The sequence below is a fragment of the Oncorhynchus keta genome, chromosome 20, assembly GCF_023373465.1.
Source record: "Oncorhynchus keta strain PuntledgeMale-10-30-2019 chromosome 20, Oket_V2, whole genome shotgun sequence".
Lineage (NCBI taxonomy): Eukaryota > Metazoa > Chordata > Actinopteri > Salmoniformes > Salmonidae > Oncorhynchus > Oncorhynchus keta.
The window spans coordinates 34,273,423-34,296,228 of NC_068440.1; the positions used below are offsets into that span (position 1 = coordinate 34,273,423).

Here is a 22,806-nt window from a genome sequence, read left to right on the forward strand (position 1 = left end):
TAACGCTGTGTTGACGTTATGACGTCTCCCATAGTGTAACGCTGTGTTGACGTTATGATGTCTCCCATAGTGTAACGCTGTGTTGACGTTATGACGTCTCCCATAGTGTAACGCTGTGTTGACGTCTCCCATAGTGTAACGCTGTGTTGACGTTATCGTCTCCCATAGTGTAACGCTGTGTTGATGTTATGACGTCTCCCATAGTGTAACGCTGTGTTGACGTTATGGCGTCTCCCATAGTGTAACGCTGTGTTGACGTCTCCCATAGTGTAACGCTGTGTTGACGTTATGACGTCTCCCATAGTGTAATGCTGTGTTGACGTTATGATGTCTCCCATAGTGTAACGCTGTGTTGACGCCTCCCATAGTGTAACGCTGTGTTGACGTTATGGCGTCTCCCATAGTGTAACGCTGTGTTGACGTTATGATGTCTCCCATAGTGTAACGCTGTGTTGACGTTATGACGTCTCCCATAGTGTAACGCTGTGTTGACGTTATGATGTCTCCCATAGTGTAACGCTGTGTTGACGTTATGATGTCTCCCATAGTTTAACTCTGTGTTGACGTTATGACGTCTCCCATAGTGTAACGCTGTGTTGACGTCTCCCATAGTGTAACGCTGTGTTGACGTTATGGCGTCTCCCATAGTGTAACACTGTGTTGACGTCTCTCCCATAGTGTAACGCTGTGTTGACGTTATGATGTCTCCCATAGTGTAACGCTGTGTTGACGTTATGACGTCTCCCATCGTGTAACGCTGTGTTGACGTTATGACGTCTCCCATAGTGTAACGCTGTGTTGACGTCTCCCATAGTGTAACGCTGTGTTGACGTCTCCCATAGTGTAACGCTGTGTTGACGTTATGACGTCTCCCATAGTGTAACGCTGTGTTGATGTCTCCCATAGTGTAACGCTGTGTTGACGTCTCCCATAGTGTAACGCTGTGTTGACGTCTCCCATAGTGTAACGCTGTGTTGACGTCTCCCATAGTGTAACGCTGTGTTGACGTTATGACGTCTCCCATAGTGTAACACTGTGTTGACGTTATGACGTCTCCCATAGTGTAACGCTGTGTTGACGTTATGACGTCTCCCATAGTGTAACACTGTGTTGACGTCTCCCATAGTGTAACGCTGTGTTGACGTTATGATGTCTCCCATAGTGTAACACTGTGTTGACGTCTCCCATAGTGTAACGCTGTGTTGACGTTATGATGTCTCCCATAGTGTAACGCTGTGTTGACGTTATGATGTCTCCCATAGTGTAACCCTGTGTTGACGTTATGACGTCTCCCAAAGTGTAACGCTGTGTTGACGTTATGACTTCTCCCATAGTGTAACGCTGTGTTGACGTTATGACGTCTCCCATAGTGTAACGCTGTGTTGACGTCTCCCATAGTGTAACACTGTGTTGACGTTATGATGTCTCCCATAGTGTAACGCTGTGTTGACGTCTCCCATAGTGTAACACTGTGTTGACGTTATGATGTCTCCCATAGTGTAACGCTGTGTTGACGTCTCCCATAGTGTAACGCTGTGTTGACGTTATGGCGTCTCCCATAGTGTAACGCTGTGTTGACGTTATGGCGTCTCCCATAGTGTAACGCTGTGTTGATGTTATGACGTCTCCCATAGTGTAACGCTGTGTTGACGTTATGGCGTCTCCCATAGTGTAACGCTGTGTTGACGTCTCCCATAGTGTAACGCTGTGTTGACGTCTCCCATAGTGTAACGCTGTGTTGACGTTATGATGTCTCCCATAGTGTAACGCTGTGTTGACGTTATGACGTCTCCCATAGTGTAACGCTGTGTTGACGTCTCCCATAGTGTAACGCTGTGTTGACGTTATGACGTCTCCCATAGTGTAACGCTGTGTTGACGTTATGACGTCTCCCATAGTGTAACGCTGTGTTGACGTTATGACGTCTCCCATAGTGTAACGCTGTGTTGACGTTATGACGTCTCCCATAGTGTAACGCTGTGTTGACGTTATGACGTCTCCCATAGTGTAACGCTGTGTTGACGTTATGATGTCTCCCATAGTGTAACGCTGTGTTGACGTTATGGCGTCTCCCATAGTGTAACGCTGTGTTGACGTTATGACGTCTCCCATAGTGTAACGCTGTGTTGACGTTATGACGTCTCCCATAGTGTAACGCTGTGTTGACGTTATGACGTCTCCCATAGTGTAACGCTGTGTTGACGTTATGACGTCTCCCATAGTGTAACGCTGTGTTGACGTCTCCCATAGTGTAACGCTGTGTTGACGTTATGACGTCTCCCATAGTGTAACGCTGTGTTGACGTCTCCCATAGTGTAACGCTGTGTTGACGTCTCCCATAGTGTAACGCTGTGTTGACGTCTCCCATAGTGTAACGCTGTGTTGACGTTATGACGTCTCCCATAGTGTAACGCTGTGTTGACGTCTCCCATAGTGTAACGCTGTGTTGACGTCTCCCATAGTGTAACGCTCGTCTCCCATAGTGTAACGCTGTGTTGACGTTATGACGTCTCCCATAGTGTAACGCTGTGTTGATGTCTCCCATAGTGTAACGCTGTGTTGACGTCTCCCATAGTGTAACGCTGTGTTGACGTCTCCCATAGTGTAACGCTGTGTTGACGTTATGACGTCTCCCATAGTGTAACGCTGTGTTGGCGTCTCCCATAGTGTAACGCTGTGTTGACGTCTCCCATAGTGTAACGCTGTGTTGACGTTATGACGTCTCCCATAGTGTAACACTGTGTTGACGTCTCCCATAGTGTAACGCTGTGTTGACGTTATGACGTCTCCCATAGTGTAACGCTGTGTTGACGTTATGACGTCTCCCATAGTGTAACGCTGTGTTGACGTTATGATGTCTCCCATAGTGTAACGCTGTGTTGACGTTATGACGTCTCCCATAGTGTAACGCTGTATTGATGTCTCCCATAGTGTAACGCTGTGTTGACGTTATGATGTCTCCCATAGTGTAACGCTGTGTTGACGTCTCCCATAGTGTAACGCTGTGTTGACGTTATGACGTCTCCCATAGTGTAACGCTGTGTTGATGTTATGACGTCTCCCATAGTGTAACGCTGTGTTGACGTTATGGCGTCTCCCATAGTGTAACGCTGTGTTGACGTTATGATGTCTCCCATAGTGTAACACTGTGTTGATGTCTCCCATAGTGTAACGCTGTGTTGACGTTATGATGTCTCCCATAGTGTAACGCTGTGTTGACGTTATGACGTCTCCCATAGTGTAACGCTGTGTTGACGTCTCCCATAGTGTAACGCTGTGTTGACGTTATGACGTCTCCCATAGTGTAACGCTGTGTTGACGTTATGACGTCTCCCATAGTGTAACGCTGTGTTGACGTCTCCCATAGTGTAACGCTGTGTTGATGTCTCCCATAGTGTAACGCTGTGTTGACGTCTCCCATAGTGTAACACTGTGTTGACGTTATGATGTCTCCCATAGTGTAACGCTGTGTTGACGTCTCCCATAGTGTAACGCTGTGTTGACGTTATGACGTCTCCCATAGTGTAACGCTGTGTTGATGTCTCCCATAGTGTAACGCTGTGTTGATGTTATGACGTCTCCCATAGTGTAACGCTGTGTTGACGTTATGGCGTCTCCCATAGTGTAACGCTGTGTTTACGTCTCCCATAGTTTAACTCTGTGTTGACGTCTCCCATAGTGTAACGCTGTGTTGACGTTATGATGTCTCCCATAGTGTAACGCTGTGTTGACGTTATGGCGTCTCCCATAGTGTAACGCTGTGTTGACGTCTCCGATAGTGTAACGCTGTGTTGACGTTATGACGTCTCCCATAGTGTAACGCTGTGTTGACGTTATGACGTCTCCCATAGTGTAACGCTGTGTTGACGTTATGACGTCTCCCATAGTGTAACGCTGTGTTGACGTTATGACGTCTCCCATAGTGTAACGCTGTGTTGACGTTATGACGTCTCCCATAGTGTAACGCTGTGTTGACGTTATGATGTCTCCCATAGTGTAACGCTGTGTTGACGTTATGACGTCTCCCATAGTGTAACGCTGTGTTGACGTTATGACGTCTCCCATAGTGTAACGCTGTGTTGACGTTATGACGTCTCCCATAGTGTAACGCTGTGTTGACGTTATGACGTCTCCCATAGTGTAACGCTGTGTTGACGTTATGACGTCTCCCATAGTGTAACGCTGTGTTGACGTCTCCCATAGTGTAACGCTGTGTTGACGTTATGACGTCTCCCATAGTGTAACGCTGTGTTGACGTTATGACGTCTCCCATAGTGTAACGCTGTGTTGACGTCTCCCATAGTGTAACGCTGTGTTGACGTCTCCCATAGTGTAACGCTGTGTTGACGTCTCCCATAGTGTAACGCTGTGTTGACGTTATGACGTCTCCCATAGTGTAACGCTGTGTTGACGTTATGATGTCTCCCATAGTGTAACACTGTGTTGACGTCTCCCATAGTGTAACGCTGTGTTGACGTTATGATGTCTCCCATAGTGTAACGCTGTGTTGACGTTATGACGTCTCCCATAGTGTAACGCTGTGTTGACGTTATGACGTCTCCCATAGTGTAACGCTGTGTTGATGTCTCCCATAGTGTAACGCTGTGTTGACGTCTCCCATAGTGTAACGCTGTGTTGACGTTATGGCGTCTCCCATAGTGTAACGCTGTGTTGACGTTATGATGTCTCCCATAGTGTAACGCTGTGTTGACGTCTCCCATAGTGTAACGCTGTGTTGACGTTATGATGTCTCCCATAGTGTAACGCTGTGTTGACGTTATGACGTCTCCCATAGTGTAACGCTGTGTTGACGTTATGATGTCTCCCATAGTGTAACGCTGTGCTGACGTCTCCCAAAGTGTAACGCTGTGTTGACGTTATGATGTCTCCCATAGTGTAACGCTGTGTTGACGTTATGATGTCTCCCATAGTGTAACGCTGTGTTGACGTCTCCCAAAGTGTAACGCTGTGTTGACGTTATGACTTCTCCCATAGTGTAACGCTGTGTTGACGTTATGACGTCTCCCATAGTGTAACGCTGTGTTGACGTTATGACGTCTCCCATAGTTTAACTCTGTGTTGACGTCTCCCATAGTGTAACGCTGTGTTGACGTTATGATGTCTCCCATAGTGTAACACTGTGTTGACGTCTCCCATAGTGTAACGCTGTGTTGACGTCTCCCATAGTGTAACGCTGTGTTGACGTCTCCCATAGTGTAACGCTGTGTTGACGTTATGACGTCTCCCATAGTGTAACGCTGTGTTGATGTCTCCCATAGTGTAACGCTGTGTTGACGTTATGACGTCTCCCATAGTGTAACGCTGTGTTGACGTCTCCCATAGTGTAACGCTGTGTTGACGTTATGATGTCTCCCATAGTGTAACGCTGTGTTGACGTTATGACGTCTCCCATAGTGTAACGCTGTGTTGACGTTATGACGTCTCCCATAGTGTAACGCTGTGTTGACGTTATGGCGTCTCCCATAGTGTAACGCTGTGTTGACGTTATGGCGTCTCCCATAGTGTAACGCTGTGTTGACGTTATGACGTCTCCCATAGTGTAACGCTGTGTTGACGTTATGGCGTCTCCCATAGTGTAACGCTGTGTTGACGTCTCCCATAGTGTAACGCTGTGTTGACGTTATGACGTCTCCCATAGTGTAACGCTGTGTTGACGTTATGACGTCTCCCATAGTGTAACGCTGTGTTGACGTTATGACGTCTCCCATAGTGTAACGCTGTGTTGACGTCTCCCATAGTGTAACGCTGTGTTGACGTCTCCCATAGTGTAACGCTGTGTTGACGTCTCCCATAGTGTAACGCTGTGTTGACGTTATGGCGTCTCCCATAGTGTAACGCTGTGTTGACGTAGTGTAACGCTGTGTTGACGTTATGATGTCTCCCATAGTGTAACGCTGTGTTGACGTTATGATGTCTCCCATAGTGTAACGCTGTGTTGACGTTATGACGTCTCCCATAGTGTAACGCTGTGTTGACGTTATGACGTCTCCCATAGTGTAACACTGTGTTGACGTTATGGCGTCTCCCATAGTGTAACGCTGTGTTGACGTCTCCCATAGTGTAACGCTGTGTTGACGTTATGACGTCTCCCATAGTGTAACGCTGTGTTGACGTTATGACGTCTCCCATAGTGTAACGCTGTGTTGACGTTATGGCGTCTCCCATAGTGTAACGCTGTGTTGACGTCTCCCATAGTGTAACGCTGTGTTGACGTTATGACGTCTCCCATAGTGTAACGCTGTGTTGACGTTATGATGTCTCCCATAGTGTAACGCTGTGTTGACGTCTCCCATAGTGTAACGCTGTGTTGACGTCTCCCATAGTGTAACGCTGTGTTGACGTTATGATGTCTCCCATAGTGTAACGCTGTGTTGACGTTATGACGTCTCCCATAGTGTAACGCTGTGTTGACGTTATGATGTCTCCCATAGTGTAACGCTGTGTTGACGTTATGATGTCTCCCATAGTGTAACGCTGTGTTGACGTTATGACGTCTCCCATAGTGTAACGCTGTGTTGACGTCTCCCATAGTGTAACGCTGTGTTGACGTTATGACGTCTCCCATAGTGTAACGCTGTGTTGACGTCTCCCATAGTGTAACGCTGTGTTGACGTTATGATGTCTCCCATAGTGTAACGCTGTGTTGACGTTATGACGTCTCCCATAGTGTAACGCTGTGTTGACGTTATGACGTCTCCCATAGTGTAACGCTGTGTTGACGTCTCCCATAGTGTAACGCTGTGTTGACGTCTCCCATAGTGTAACGCTGTGTTGACGTTATGACGTCTCCCATAGTGTAACGCTGTGTTGATGTCTCCCATAGTGTAACGCTGTGTTGACGTTATGACGTCTCCCATAGTGTAACGCTGTGTTGACGTCTCCCATAGTGTAACGCTGTGTTGACGTCTCCCATAGTGTAACGCTGTGTTGACGTTATGACGTCTCCCATAGTGTAACGCTGTGTTGACGTTATGACGTCTCCCATAGTGTAACGCTGTGTTGACGTTATGACGTCTCCCATAGTTTAACTCTGTGTTGACGTCTCCCAAAGTGTAACGCTGTGTTGACGTTATGACGTCTCCCATAGTGTAACGCTGTGTTGACGTCTCCCATAGTGTAACGCTGTGTTGACGTTATGACGTCTCCCATAGTGTAACGCTGTGTTGACGTTATGACGTCTCCCATAGTGTAACGCTGTGTTGACGTCTCCCATAGTGTAACGCTGTGTTGACGTCTGCCATAGTGTAACGCTGTGTTGACGTTATGATGTCTCCCATAGTGTAACGCTGTGTTGATGTCTCCCATAGTGTAACGCTGTGTTGACGTTATGACGTCTCCCATAGTGTAACGCTGTGTTGACGTCTCCCATAGTGTAACGCTGTGTTGACGTTATGATGTCTCCCATAGTGTAACGCTGTGTTGACGTTATGATGTCTCCCATAGTGTAACGCTGTGTTGACGTTATGATGTCTCCCATAGTGTAACGCTGTGTTGACGTTATGACGTCTCCCATAGTGTAACACTGTGTTGACGTTATGGCGTCTCCCATAGTGTAACGCTGTGTTGACGTTATGACGTCTCCCATAGTGTAACGCTGTGTTGACGTCTCCCATAGTGTAACGCTGTGTTGACGTCTCCCATAGTGTAACGCTGTGTTGACGTTATGGCGTCTCCCATAGTGTAACGCTGTGTTGACGTCTCCCATAGTGTAACGCTGTGTTGACGTCTCCCATAGTGTAACGCTGTGTTGACGTTATGACGTCTCCCATAGTGTAACGCTGTGTTGACGTTATGACGTCTCCCATAGTGTAACGCTGTGTTGACGTTATGACGTCTCCCATAGTGTAACGCTGTGTTGACGTCTCCCATAGTGTAACGCTGTGTTGACGTTATGATGTCTCCCATAGTGTAACGCTGTGTTGACGTTATGACGTCTCCCATAGTGTAACGCTGTGTTGACGTTATGGCGTCTCCCATAGTGTAACGCTGTTTTGACGTCTCCCATAGTGTAACGCTGTGTTGACGTTATGACGTCTCCCATAGTGTAACGCTGTGTTGACGTTATGACGTCTCCCATAGTGTAACGCTGTGTTGACGTTATGATGTCTCCCATAGTGTAACGCTGTGTTGACGTTATGATGTCTCCCATAGTGTAACGCTGTGTTGACGTTATGATGTCTCCCATAGTGTAACGCTGTGTTGACGTTATGATGTCTCCCATAGTGTAACGCTGTGTTGACGTTATGATGTCTCCCATAGTGTAACGCTGTGTTGACGTTATGACGTCTCCCATAGTGTAACGCTGTGTTGACGTTATGATGTCTCCCATAGTGTAACGCTGTGTTGACGTTATGACGTCTCCCATAGTGTAACGCTGTGTTGACGTCTCCCATAGTGTAACGCTGTGTTGACGTTATGACGTCTCCCATAGTGTAACGCTGTGTTGACGTTATGACGTCTCCCATAGTGTAACGCTGTGTTGACGTTATGACGTCTCCCATAGTGTAACGCTGTGTTGACGTCTCCCATAGTGTAACGCTGTGTTGACGTTATGACGTCTCCCATAGTGTAACGCTGTGTTGACGTTATGATGTCTCCCATAGTGTAACGCTGTGTTGACGTTATGACGTCTCCCATAGTGTAACGCTGTGTTGACGTTATGACGTCTCCCATAGTGTAACGCTGTGTTGACGTCTCCCATAGTGTAACGCTGTGTTGACGTTATGACGTCTCCCATAGTGTAACGCTGTGTTGACGTTATGATGTCTCCCATAGTGTAACGCTGTGTTGACGTTATGACGTCTCCCATAGTGTAACGCTGTGTTGACGTTATGACGTCTCCCATAGTGTAACGCTGTGTTGACGTTATGACGTCTCCCATAGTTTAACTCTGTGTTGACGTTATGACGTCTCCCATAGTGTAACGCTGTGTTGACGTCTCCCAAAGTGTAACGCTGTGTTGACGTTATGGCGTCTCCCATAGTGTAACACTGTGTTGACGTCTCCCATAGTGTAACGCTGTGTTGACGTTATGATGTCTCCCATAGTGTAACGCTGTGTTGACGTTATGACGTCTCCCATAGTGTAACGCTGTGTTGACGTTATGATGTCTCCCATAGTGTAACGCTGTGTTGACGCCTCCCATAGTGTAACGCTGTGTTGACGTCTCCCATAGTGTAACGCTGTGTTGACGTTATGACGTCTCCCATAGTGTAACGCTGTGTTGATGTCTCCCATAGTGTAACGCTGTGTTGACGTTATGATGTCTCCCATAGTGTAACGCTGTGTTGACGTCTCCCAAAGTGTAACGCTGTGTTGACGTTATGACTTCTCCCATAGTGTAACGCTGTGTTGACGTTATGACGTCTCCCATAGTGTAACGCTGTGTTGACGTTATGACGTCTCCCATAGTGTAACGCTGTGTTGACGTTATGACGTCTCCCATAGTTTAACTCTGTGTTGACGCGTCTCCCAAAGTGTAACGCTGTGTTGACGTTATGACGTCTCCCATAGTGTAACGCTGTGTTGACGTCTCCCATAGTGTAACGCTGTGTTGACGTTATGACGTCTCCCATAGTGTAACGCTGTGTTGACGTTATGACGTCTCCCATAGTGTAACGCTGTGTTGACGTCTCCCATAGTGTAACGCTGTGTTGACGTTATGACGTCTCCCATAGTGTAACGCTGTGTTGACGTTATGATGTCTCCCATAGTGTAACGCTGTGTTGATGTCTCCCATAGTGTAACGCTGTGTTGACGTTATGACGTCTCCCATAGTGTAACGCTGTGTTGACGTCTCCCATAGTGTAACGCTGTGTTGACGTTATGATGTCTCCCATAGTGTAACGCTGTGTTGACGTTATGATGTCTCCCATAGTGTAACGCTGTGTTGACGTTATGATGTCTCCCATAGTGTAACGCTGTGTTGACGTTATGACGTCTCCCATAGTGTAACGCTGTGTTGACGTTATGGCGTCTCCCATAGTGTAACGCTGTGTTGACGTTATGACGTCTCCCATAGTGTAACGCTGTGTTGACGTCTCCCATAGTGTAACACTGTGTTGACGTTATGACGTCTCCCATAGTGTAACGCTGTGTTGACGTTATGGCGTCTCCCATAGTGTAACGCTGTGTTGACGTCTCCCATAGTGTAACGCTGTGTTGACGCGTCTCCCATAGTGTAACGCTGTGTTGACGTTATGGCGTCTCCCATAGTGTAACGCTGTGTTGACGTTATGACGTCTCCCATAGTGTAACGTTGTGTTGACGTTATGATGTCTCCCATAGTGTAACGCTGTGTTGACGTCTCCCATAGTGTAACGCTGTGTTGACGTTATGATGTCTCCCATAGTGTAACGCTGTGTTGACGTTATGACGTCTCCCATAGTGTAACGCTGTGTTGACGTTATGGCGTCTCCCATAGTGTAACGCTGTGTTGACGTCTCCCATAGTGTAACGCTGTGTTGACGTTATGACGTCTCCCATAGTGTAACGCTGTGTTGACGTTATGACGTCTCCCATAGTGTAACGCTGTGTTGACGTTATGATGTCTCCCATAGTGTAACGCTGTGTTGACGTTATGACGTCTCCCATAGTGTAACGCTGTGTTGACGTTATGATGTCTCCCATAGTGTAACGTTGTGTTGACGTTATGATGTCTCCCATAGTGTAACGCTGTGTTGACGTTATGACGTCTCCCATAGTGTAACGCTGTGTTGACGTTATGACGTCTCCCATAGTGTAACACTGTGTTGACGTTATGACGTCTCCCATAGTGTAACGCTGTGTTGACGTTATGACGTCTCCCATAGTGTAACGCTGTTTTGACGTCTCCCATAGTGTAACACTGTGTTGACGTCTCCCATAGTGTAACGCTGTGTTGACGTTATGACGTCTCCCATAGTGTAACGCTGTGTTGACGTCTCCCATAGTGTAACGCTGTGTTTACGTTATGACGTAAATGTTAAGTAGGACCATTGAGATCAGGTTGGTCTGAATTGAACAGTTGTTTCTTTTCCCCAGCCATCCGCTAAGGAAAGGCCTTGCAGCAGCAATGACGTTGTATGCGTCCGTTTAAAACACCACAAGAGTGCTGCCGCAGAGAGAGAGAGAGAGAGAGAGAGAGAGAGAGAGACAGAGAGAGAGAGAGAGAGAGAGAGAGAGAGAGAGAGAGAGAGAGAGAGAGAGAGAGAGAGAGAGAGAGAGAGAGAGAGAGAGAGAGAGAGAGAGAGAGAGAGAGAGAGAGAGAGAGAGAGAGAGAGAGAGAGAGAGAGAGAGAGAGAGAGATATATATATATATATATATAGAGAGAGAGAGAGAGAGAGAGAGAGAGAGAGAGAGAGAGAGAGAGAGAGAGAGAGAGAGAGAGAGAGAGAGAGAGAGAGAGAGAGAGATATATATATATATATATATATATAGAGAGAGAGAGAGAGAGAGAGAGAGAGAGAGAGAGAGAGAGAGAGAGAGAGAGAGAGAGAGAGAGAGAGAGAGAGATAGAGAGAGAGAGAGAGAGAGAGAGAGAGAGAGAGAGAGAGAGAGAGAGAGAGATAGATATATATATATATATATATATATAGAGAGAGAGAGAGAGAGAGAGAGAGAGAGAGAGAGAGAGAGAGATAGATATATATATATAGATAGAGAGAGAGAGAGAGAGAGAGAGAGAGAGAGAGAGAGAGAGAGAGAGAGGTAGGTGGACTAATGTCTGAAAATTGAATCAAGGCACAACACCCTGCAATTCTCTCCCACCAAGGTTAAAGCAGGGAACGCAATATAAATAAATTGGTGCTCTAAAACAGTGTCTGACGAAAATAAATGAAGCAATATTGTTCCGTGCTGTAAGCAGCCATTACCAATTTCTTACCACCAGGAAGAGGGCATTGTGATCTAGCCATTGAGACGCTGCTGCGATATTTCGAAAAGAAATCATTTCACTTCATTTCATCAAGTGTTTTTCAGGGAAGTGATTTGAAGCTCATTACACGTTATGGGGGAAAATAATTTCTATAATTAAGATGGTGATTTTCACTCGATAATATACAAGAATACTAGATGGTTTTCAATCGATAATATACAAGAATACTAGATGGGATAATATACAAGAATACTAGATGGTTTTCTCGATAATATACAAGAATACTAATGGTTTTCACTTTATACAAGAATACTAGATGGTTTTCACTCGATAATATACAAGAATACTAGATGGTTTTCACAAGAATACGATAATATACAAGAATACTAGATGGTTTTCACTCGATAATATACAAGAATACTAGATGGTTTTTCACAAGAATACGATAATATACAAGAATACTAGATGGTTTTTACTCAATAATATACAAGAATACTAGATGGTTTTCACTCGATAATATACAAGAATACTAGATGGTTTTCACTCGATAATATACAAGAATACTAGATGGTTTATACAAGAATACTAGATGGTTTTCACGATAATATACAAGAATACTAGATGGTTTTTCACAAGAATACTAGATGGATAATATACAAGAATACTAGATGGTTTTCACTCGATAATATACAAGAATACTAGATGGTTTTCACTCGATAATATACAAGAATACTAGATGGTTTTCACTCGATAATATACAAGAATACTAGATGGTTTTCACTCGATAATATACAAGAATACTAGATGGTTTTCACTCGATAATATACAAGAATACTAGATGGTTTTCACTCGATAATATACAAGAATACTAGATGGTTTTCACTCGATAATATACAAGACTGAGTTGTTCATTTTAAGGAGCAATAAGGCCACAAGGTTTGTATAAAAAAACTGCAGCGTATTGGTTAACTTCTCTTACTAAGTATTAGAGATAGAGGTAGGTTTCCCGGACCCAGAGTAAGCCTAATGGTGGACTAAAAAGCAGGTTCAATGGAGAATTTCCTTGGAAGTGATTCCTGGTACAGGATATCAACCCTTAGAGTTTTAAGAGATTGTAGTGGTTGTGTGATGTGTTTTAATGTTGTCAGAACTAGTTTTTAAAGATCCTCCACGAGATCTACGGCACAAATTGAAAAAAAGTAGCTAGAAGCAAACTGTCTCCTTTTCAGTCAGATCAACTTAAAGGGGTTTCTGATGCTAAAACAGATGTGATAGATGAAGCATCATGTGTTACTAATTATTCACATATATATATATAAAAGTCAACATTTACTGCCAGATTGTGTTTACGTTAAATTAAATCTTCAGGGTCATTTGTCCAAAAGTCTCAACTATTTCAGAACACTAAATGAATAAATACTCTTGATTTATTGAAAACAGCATTCCAAAAACCGAGGCCGTGGAGAAACAAAAACGACTTCTACACAGTTTTTCCACCTCTGTCCCAAAATGCCAACCCCCCAAAAAACGGGCAAAATGGAGGGAAGGAAGACAACATCTCTATGGCGCCACAAGGCTTGCATGCGCCCTTCCATCCACCATTGACATGGGAATATGTCCAATTTCATAACAGGCTTCTGAACATTCAGGAGTGTCTCAAAATGTAACTTTAGGGTAAGAAACTAACTGCCAGGACTAAACTTTAAGCTTGAAGGTTTAAGCTTGAAGGCTAAAACCTTGTAGGTTTTATGTTACTCTCTTTTTTTGTGTGAATTTTACCCCTTTTTCTCCCCAATTTCATGGTATCCAATTGATTAGTAGTTACTATCTTGTCTCATCGCTACAACTCCCATACGGGCTTGGGAGAGACGAAGGTTGAAGGTCATGCATCCTCCGATACACAACCCAACCAAGCCACACTGCTTCTTAACACAGCGCGCATCCAACCAGGAAGCCAGCCGCACCAATGTGTCGGAGGAAACACTGTGCACCTGGCAACCTTGGTTAGCGCGCACTGCGCTCGGCCCGCCACAGGAGTCGCTGGTGCGCGATGAGACAAGGATATCCCTACCAACCCCTCCCTAGCCCGGACGACGCTAGGCCAATTGTGCGTCGCACCACAGACCTCCCGGTCGCGGCCGGTTACGACAGAGCCTGACAGAGCGTGAACCCAGAGTCTCTGGTGGCACAGCTGGCACTGCAGTACAGTGCCCTTAACCACTGCGCCACCCGGGAGGCCCCGCATTGGTACTCTCATCTAATAAGACGGAGTGCTTGTGGGCTGGTCATTGCAGGGTTGTGATTTTCTGGATTTTTTTTCAAATTTTGTCTGTCATAGTTGAAGAGTACCTATGATTAAAATACAGGCCTCTCTCATCTTTTTAAGTGGGGGAACTTGCACAATTGGTGGCTGACTAAATACTTTTTTGCCCCACTGTATGTAGGTCTATGGTGGCCTGAATTGGTTCCCAATCAGAGGCAGCTGTTTATCGTTGTCTCTGATTGGGGATCCTATTTAGGTTGCCATTTTCCATTTTGGTTTTATGGGTTATTATTCTATGTTTAGTTGCCTGTTTGAACTAGTCATATTGCTTCATGGTTTGTTTTGTTATTTTGTATAGTTTTTGTCAGTGTTGCATTCGTTTAATAAAATAGAATGTACGCTTATCACGCTGTGCCTTGGTCTCTTCCTTGACACAAGGGCCTAGTTTGAATATTTCATCCCTTTCTTCCCACTTGGCACAAACTGGTTGAATCAATGTTATTTATTTGTTATTATTTCATTTAAATTTTTTGGAATTTAACCTCCTTTTTCACCCCGATTCCGATCTTGTCTCATCGCTGCAACTCACCGACGGGCTTGGGAGGCGAAGGTCGCGTCATGTGTCCTATGAAACATGACCTGCCAAACCTCGCTTCTTAGCAAACGTCCACTTAACCCGGAAGCCAGCCGCACCAACATGTCGGAGGAAATACTGTTCAACTGACAACTGGGGTCAGCCTGCAGGCGCCCGGCTCGCCACAAGGAGTCGCTAGTGCATCATGAGCCAAATAAAGCTCCCCCTGGCCAAACCCTGCCCTTACCCGGATGATGCTGCGCCAATTGTGTTTCGCCTTATAGAACTCCCAATCACGGCCGGTTGTGATACAGACTGGGATTCAACCCTTGTCTGTAGTGACTCCTCTAGAACTGCTATGCAGTGCCGTAGATTGCTGCGCCACTCGGGAGACCCCAATGAACATTATTTCAATATAATTTGTCAACGTATTGTGACGTGGAATCTACATGGAAAATACTAATGTATTTGGACTGTTATTTTGAGGGTGGAATTTCAACCACAGGTTTATGTCATCATTCTAATGAATTTTCAACTCATTTTTGTATAAAATATGTTGAATTTGTACCTTTGAAACAACGTCTGATCTTCAGCGTTATGTCCACTATCAGATGAAAAAATAGTAGGCTGGACAGCACCTTCTACTGGACAGTTGATCTATCTACATCTACAGTTGAACTTTGGTCTCCCATACAGGATTTTAACCAAGCCCTGCTTAGATTTGATATTTGATATTTGTTACTGGTTGAGAGGGAGCTGCAATGGAAGGATAGCAGCCGTTTTATGGGATCCTGACCAACTGCTATTTTGTGTGTTTTTTTAAGCTGATCTGAGCTTTTTTGGTAGATAATGTCTCATCCATAATATCCTATGAACGAAAACAGCTTCTGGAGAGCATAACAGCAATCACTAACCTCGATTTGAATGACAATTTCTACTCTAGATGTTCTGCTTACTCTAGAACCATGTCCTAATCTCCCGGACTAAGAAGAGGAAGCGATGGCGCAGAGGCAGACGATACTTATCGCTGGCTTTTCCATGCATTGTCAATAATGGTCTGCAGCCTCGAGTAAGATTAAGGGAGGAAGGGTGTGTCTCTTTGTTAACAACAGCTGGTGCGCAATCTCTAATGTTAAGGACGTTTTGAGTTTTCTTGCTTGAGTTAGAATACATCATGATAAACTGCAGACAATACTATTTACAAATAGAGTTTTCGTCTATATTTTTCATAGCTGTTTATTTATCACCACAAAATGTTGCGGGCACTAAGACCGCACTCATCGAGCTGTATTGGACCATAAGAAAACTATTTTCTGCTGATTTTAGTGTCGGGAAACTGAAATTAGTTTTATCTCATTTTTATCAGCATGTCAACTGTGCAACTACGAGCAAAAAAAAACACCTTTAAAAATCAAAGTTTATTAATCAAAGTTTATCACTCCACACGCATAAATGCCTACAAGGCTTTCCCTCGCCCTCCCATTGGCGCGTTTAACCATAAATCGAGCCTCCTGATTCCTACTTACATGAAAAAATGAAACCAGGAAGCGCTCAATGTTTCACAAGCACAGACTGGAATGTTTTCAGGATTTATCCGATAACATTAAGCAATTTACCACATCAGTCACCAGCTTCATTAATAAGTGCCTCGACGACGACATCCCCACAGTGACTGTACGTACATATCCCAACCAGAAGCCATGGATTACAGGCAACATCCGCACTGAGCTAAAGGCTAGAGCTGTCGTTTTCAAGGAGTGGGATGCTAAATCCTGCTTCGCCCTCCGGTAAGTCATCAAACAGGCAAAGCAGGCGACAGGGGCGACAGGCGACAGGTGACAAAGGCGACAGAGATGACAGGCGACAGGGGCGACAGGCGACAGGCGACAGAGGCGACAGAGATGACAGGCGACAGGGGCGACAGGCGACAGGCGACAGGCGACAGAGAGACGACAGGCGACAGGGACAGGCGACAGGCGACAGAGACGACAGGCGACAGGGGACAGGCGACAGGGACGACAGGCGACAGAGGCGACAGAGACGACAGGCGACAGGCGACAGGCGACAGGGGACAGGCGACAGAGACGACAGATGACAGGCGACAGAGGCGAAAGAGACTACAGGCGACAGGGGCGACAGGCGACAGAGGCGACAGGCGACAGGCGACAGGGGACAGGCGACAGAGACGACAGGTGACAGGCGACAGAGGCGAAAGAGACGACAGGCGACAGGGGCGACAGGCGAAAGAGACGACAGGCGACAGGCGACAGGCGACAGGGGACAGGCGACAGAGACGACAGGTGACAGGCGACAGAGGCGACAGAGACGACAGGCGACAGGCGACAGGCGACAGGCGACAGAGGCGACAGAGACGACAGGCGACAGGACAGGGAGGGACAGGCGACAGGCGACAGGACAGGCGACAGAGACGACAGGCGACAGGCGACAGAGGCGACAGAGACGACAGGCGACAGGCGACAGGTGACAGGCGACAGAGGTGAAAGAGACGACAGGCGACAGGGGCGACAGGCGACAGAGGCGACAGGCGACAGGGGCGACAGGCGACAGGCGACAGAGACGACAGGCGACAGGGGCGACAGGCGACAGAGGCGAAAGAGACGACAGGCGACAGGGGCGACAGGCGACAGGGGACAGAGACGACAGGCGACAGGGGCGACAGAGATGTCAGGCGACAGGCTACAGGCGACAGAGGCGACAGGCGATAGGCTACAGGCGACAGGGGCGACAGGCGACAGGCTACAGGCGACAGAGGCGACAGGCGACAGAGGCGACAGGCGACAGGGGCGACAGGCGACAGGCTACAGGCGACAGAGGAGACAGAGACGACAGGTGACAGGTGACAGGCGAAAGGCGACAGAGGCGACAGGCGACAGGCGACAGAGACGACAGGGGACAGAGACGACAGGGGACAGAGACGACAGGGGACAGAGACGACAGGGGACAGGCGAAAGGCGACAGAGGCGACAGGGGCGACAGAGGCGACAGGCGACAGGCGACAGAGACGACAGGGGACAGAGGCGACAGGGGACAGAGACGACAGGGGACAGAGGTGACAGGCGACAGGGGCGACAGGCGACAGGCGACAGAGGCAACAGAGACGACAGGCGACAGGGGTGACAGGCGACAGAGACGACAGGCGACAGGGGCGACAGGCAATAGGGAAGGTCAGTACAAGACACTGAATGGACAGGGGACAGAACGATTGGTTTGTTCAGGGGCTACTTTATGACTGGACAGTAACGCTTTAGCTTTGACAAAACCATGAGTCCAAAATGAGTATCTAACTTCATATCAAATGTAAGACCCAGTAGAGAACATACACTGTTCCTACATATGGGAACAACAGGCCTGGGATCAAATGGTATTTTAAACCTTTGAAATGATGAATCTGTGCGAGGTTCCCTGACCACAATGGAACCAATGGAAAAGGGTCAGAGTCTCTGTCTTGCCCCAGACTCAAGAAAACAATCAAAGTATTTGAAAGTTTATATTTTCAATCTTACCCAGGTCTGTGGTGATACAGTATATGACACCAGGAATATACAGAATCGACAGGGGACAGAGACGACAGGGGACAGAGGTGACAGGCGACAGGGGCGACAGGCGACAGGCGACAGAGGCAACAGAGACGACAGGCGACAGGGGTGACAGGCGACAGAGACGACAGGCGACAGGGGCGACAGGCAATAGGGAAGGTCAGTACAAGACACTGAATGGAGAGAGAAATTGGTTTGTTCTCCTACTTTATGACTGGACAGTAACGTTTTAGCTTTGACAAAACCATGAGTCCAAAATGAGTATCTAACTTCATATCAAATGTAAGACCCAGTAGAGAACATACACTGTTCCTACATATGGGAACAATCAGGCCTGGGATCAAATGGTATTTTAAACCTTTGAAATGATGAATCTGTGCTTGAGGTTCCCTGCCACAATGGAACCAATGGAAAAGTGTCATAAGTCTCTGTCTTGCCCCAGACTCAAGAAAACAATCAAAGTATTTGAAAGTTTATATTTTCAATCTTACCCAGGTCTGTGGTGATACAGTATATGACACCTGAATATACAGTAATTGAACTAAAATATACAGATATTCATACATATTTCTACAGAATATTTGGATGTGTTCTAACCCACCTCTGCAACCATACAAAGACAATGTGAATGAATACATAGACCTACGTGTAGCTAAAACATTGGCTAGACATAAGACTGCATTTCAACTTTATCTCCCTCATTCTGCCTCGTTACGGGTGCGGCTGTTTGATATTTGCTCTGGGTAATGACATGTTTAATTTGTTCCTGAATCCTTCAGTCATCGCCTGTGGATAAATAATTGTCAATTACTCATCAATTACGAGGCATGCCGCTGCCCGGGGTCTATGGAGACAGCAATCGTAGGGCTCTTCCACCCTCTTTTATTACAAATGTGGTTATGAGTTGAATCAATCCAGGTGCCATGTGGGGCTGCTGTGTGTGTTCATCACTAACAGCTCCCAGTAGGTTCATCATTTCTCTTTACAACAGCCTTCCTCGACTGTCTCTACCTCCCCTCTCTCTTCCTCTCCTCTTTCTTCCTCTCCTCTCTCTTCCTCCCTCGCTCTCTCATTCACTCAGTCTCTCTTGCCATCAGTTTTTCTCTCTTATACGTCTTTTTTCTTCTTTCTCTCTCCTCATTCCTGCCTCTCTCTCTCTCTCTCTCTCTCTCTCTCTCTCTCCCCATTCCTGCCTCTCTCTCTCTCTCTCTCTCTCTCTCTCTCTCTCTCTCTCTCTCTCTCTCTCTCTCTCTCTCTCTCTCTCTCTCTCTCTCTCTCTCTCTCTCTCTCTCTCTCTCTCTCTCTCTCTCTCTCTCTCTCTCTCTCTCTCTCTCTCTCCCCATTCCTCCCCCCCTCTCTCTCTCTCTCTCTCTCTCTCTCTCTCTCTCTCTCTCTCTCTCTCTCTCTCTCTCTCTCTCTCTCTCTCTCAGGGCAGAGGAAAGAGAGAGGAGAAAGAGAGAGGGCAGAGGAAGCATAAATATGGGTTGTATTTACAATTGTGTGTTCTTCACACACATCTCCCTTTCTCTCTCTCTCTCCTTCCTGAGCACACCTCTGAGAGGTAGCAGACAGCAGAGCCACAGTATGGGATCCCATAAAACCAGGAGAACCCTCGATCCCCCCCAATCACCACCCTTCTGAAGGATACACACAGGCACACAAACACAAACACACACGTGTGCACCCACACACACACACAGGCACACACAAAAAGACACACACATACACATACACATACACATACACATACACATACACATACACATACACATACACATACACATACACATACACATACACACACAATCTTTCTGCAGTGTTCTAGTGAGCAAATATCAAAGCTGTGGATTAAACTCAAGTACAGCTGTTAAAGGAGCAACCCCACAAATAAAAAGACATTGCCCAACAATATAACTACAGTAACTAGCAAATGCCATCATCCAGCCTCACATAAAACAGCATGTGGAGCCTTGAACACACTGTAAGGCTGAGGTGATGAAGAGATATAGAGGGCAGAGGAGAGAGAGAGATGGTGGGACAGAGGAAAGAGAGAGGCGAGAGAGAGAGGGCAGAGGAAAGAGAGAGGAGAAAGAGAGAGGTTAGAGGAAAGAGAGAGGCGAGAGAGAGAGGGCAGAGGAAAGAGAGAGGCGAGAGAGAGAGAGGGGGCAGAGGAAAGAGCGATGCGAGAGAGAGAGGGCAGAGGAAAGAGAGAGGCGAGAGAGAGAGAGGGCAGAGGAAAGAGAGAGGCGAGAGAGAGAGGGCAGAGGAAAGAGAGAGGCGAGAGAGAGAGGGCAGAGGAAAGAGAGAGGCGAGAGAGAGAGGGCAGAGGAAAGAGAGAGGCGAGAGGGCAGAGGAAAGAGAGAGGCGAGAGAGAGAAAGGGCAGAGGAAAGAGAGAGGCGAGAGGGCAGAGGAAAGAGAGAGGCGAGAGAGAGAAAGGGCAGAGGAAAGAGAGAGGCGAGAGAGAGAAAGGGCAGAGGAAAGAGCGATGCGAGAGAGAGAGAGAGGGCCGAGGAAAGAGCGATGCGAGAGAGAGAGGGCAGAGGAAAGAGAGAGGCGAGAGAGAGAGGGCAGAGGAGAGGAGAGAGAGAGGAGAGAGAGAGAGAGAGGGCAGAGGAAAGAGAGAGGCGAGAGAGAGAGAGGGCAGAGGAAAGAGAGAGGCGAGAGAGAGAGGGCAGAGGAAAGAGAGAGCAGAGAGAGAGAGAGGGCAGAGGAAAGAGAGAGGAGAAAGAGAGAGGGCAGAGGAGAGAGAGAGGAGAGAGAGAGAGGGCAGAGGAAAGAGAGAGGCAAGAGAGAGAGGGCAGAGGAAAGAGAGAGGCGAGAGAGAGAGGGCAGAGGAAAGAGAGAGGAGAAAGAGAGCGTGCAGAGGAGAGAGAGGAGAGATAGAGAGGGCAGAGGAAAGAGAGAGGTGAGAGAGAGAGAGGGCAGAGGAAAGAGAGATGCGAGAGAGAGAGGGCAGAGGAAAGAGAGAGGCGAGAGAGAGAGGGCAGAGGAAAGAGAGTGGCGAGAGAGAGAGAGAGGGCAGAGGAAAGAGAGAGGCGAGAGAGAGAGAGGGCAGAGGAGAGAGAGAGAGAGAGAGAGAGAGAGAGAGAGAGAGAGAGAGGGTGGGTGGGTGGGTGGGTGGGTGGGGCAGAGGAGAGAGAGAGAGAGAGAGAGAGAGAGAGAGAGAGAGAGAGAGAGAGAGAGAGAGAGAGAGAGAGAGAGAGAGAGAGAGAGAGAGAGAGATTGTGGGTGGGTGGGACAGAGGAGAGAGAGAGGATAGAGAGAGAGGGCAGAGGAAAGAGAGAGGCGAGAGAGAGAGAGCAGAAGCAGATCTTATGGAAGGCCAGGAGGAGCAGGTAAAGGGTCCATGAGCCAGAGAGCCGACACACATTTTGCTGAGCCTCAACGACAACGCCGGCAGGCAGGCAAGCAACCCTGAGAGGGTAGGGTAGTGAGTAATGAAGCTGGAATACAAAACAGAGACTGGGAGGAGGAGGAGGAGGTGGAGAGGTGGGTTGTCGGGATTTATCTGGTGGCAGCCCACTTCTTCACCTGCCCCCCCTACTGGATCATCACTGAATGAGGGATCTGGTCAAAAGCAGTGCACTATATATGTGATGGAGTTTAGGACTACAGGGCATTTACCAAGGGCCTGCATAATAACACATTAATACTATTGGTAGGATTAGTATTACATTACAGTACAGCCACTCAGTCACTCAGTCACTCAGTCACTCAGTCACTCACTCAGTCAGTCAGTCAGTCACTCACTCACTCACTCACTCACTCACTCACTCACTCACTCACTCACTCACTCACTCACTCACTCACTCACTCACTCACTCACTCACTCACTCACTCACTCACTCCCTCCTTCCCTCTCCCTCTCTCGCTCTCTCTCGCACTCTCGCTCTATCTCTCTCTCTCTCTCTCTCTCTCTCTCTCTCTCTCTCTCTCTCTCTCTCTCTCTCTCTCTCTCTCTCTCTCTCTCTCTCTCTCTCAATTCAATTCAAGGGGCTTTATTGGCATGGGAAACGTGTTAACATTGCCAAAGCAAGTGAGGTAGATAATAATAAACAATAAAAATGAACAGTAAACATTACACACACAGAAGTTTCAAAACAATAAAGACATTACAAATGTCATATTATATATATATACAGTGTTGTAACAATGTACAAATGGTTAAAGTACACAAGGGAAAATAAATAAACATATTTGTATTTACAATGCTGTTTGTTCTTCACTGGTTGCCCTTTTCTTGTGGCAACAGGTCACACATCTTGCTGCTATAATGGCACACTGTGGAATTTCACCCAATAGATATGGGAGTTTGTTTTTCTTTGTGGATCTGTGTAATCTGAGGGAAATATGTCTCTCTAATATGGTCATACATTGGGCAGGAGGTTAGGAAGTGCAGCTCAGTTTCCACCTCATTTTGTGGGCAGTGAGCACATAGCCTGTCTTCTCTTGAGAGCCATGTCTGCCTAGAGCGCACTTTCTCAATAGCAAGGCTATGCTCACGGAGTCTGTACATAGTCAAAGCTTTCCGTAAA

At 46.8% G+C, this 22,806-nt stretch overlaps 1 protein-coding gene across 2 annotated transcripts in view; it reads right to left on the reverse strand.

The window, feature by feature from the left end:
* Positions 1 to 22,806, reverse strand: part of LOC118399009 (CUB and sushi domain-containing protein 3-like) — a 908,305-nt gene that overhangs the window by 385,980 nt on the left and 499,519 nt on the right. The window lies entirely within an intron of this gene.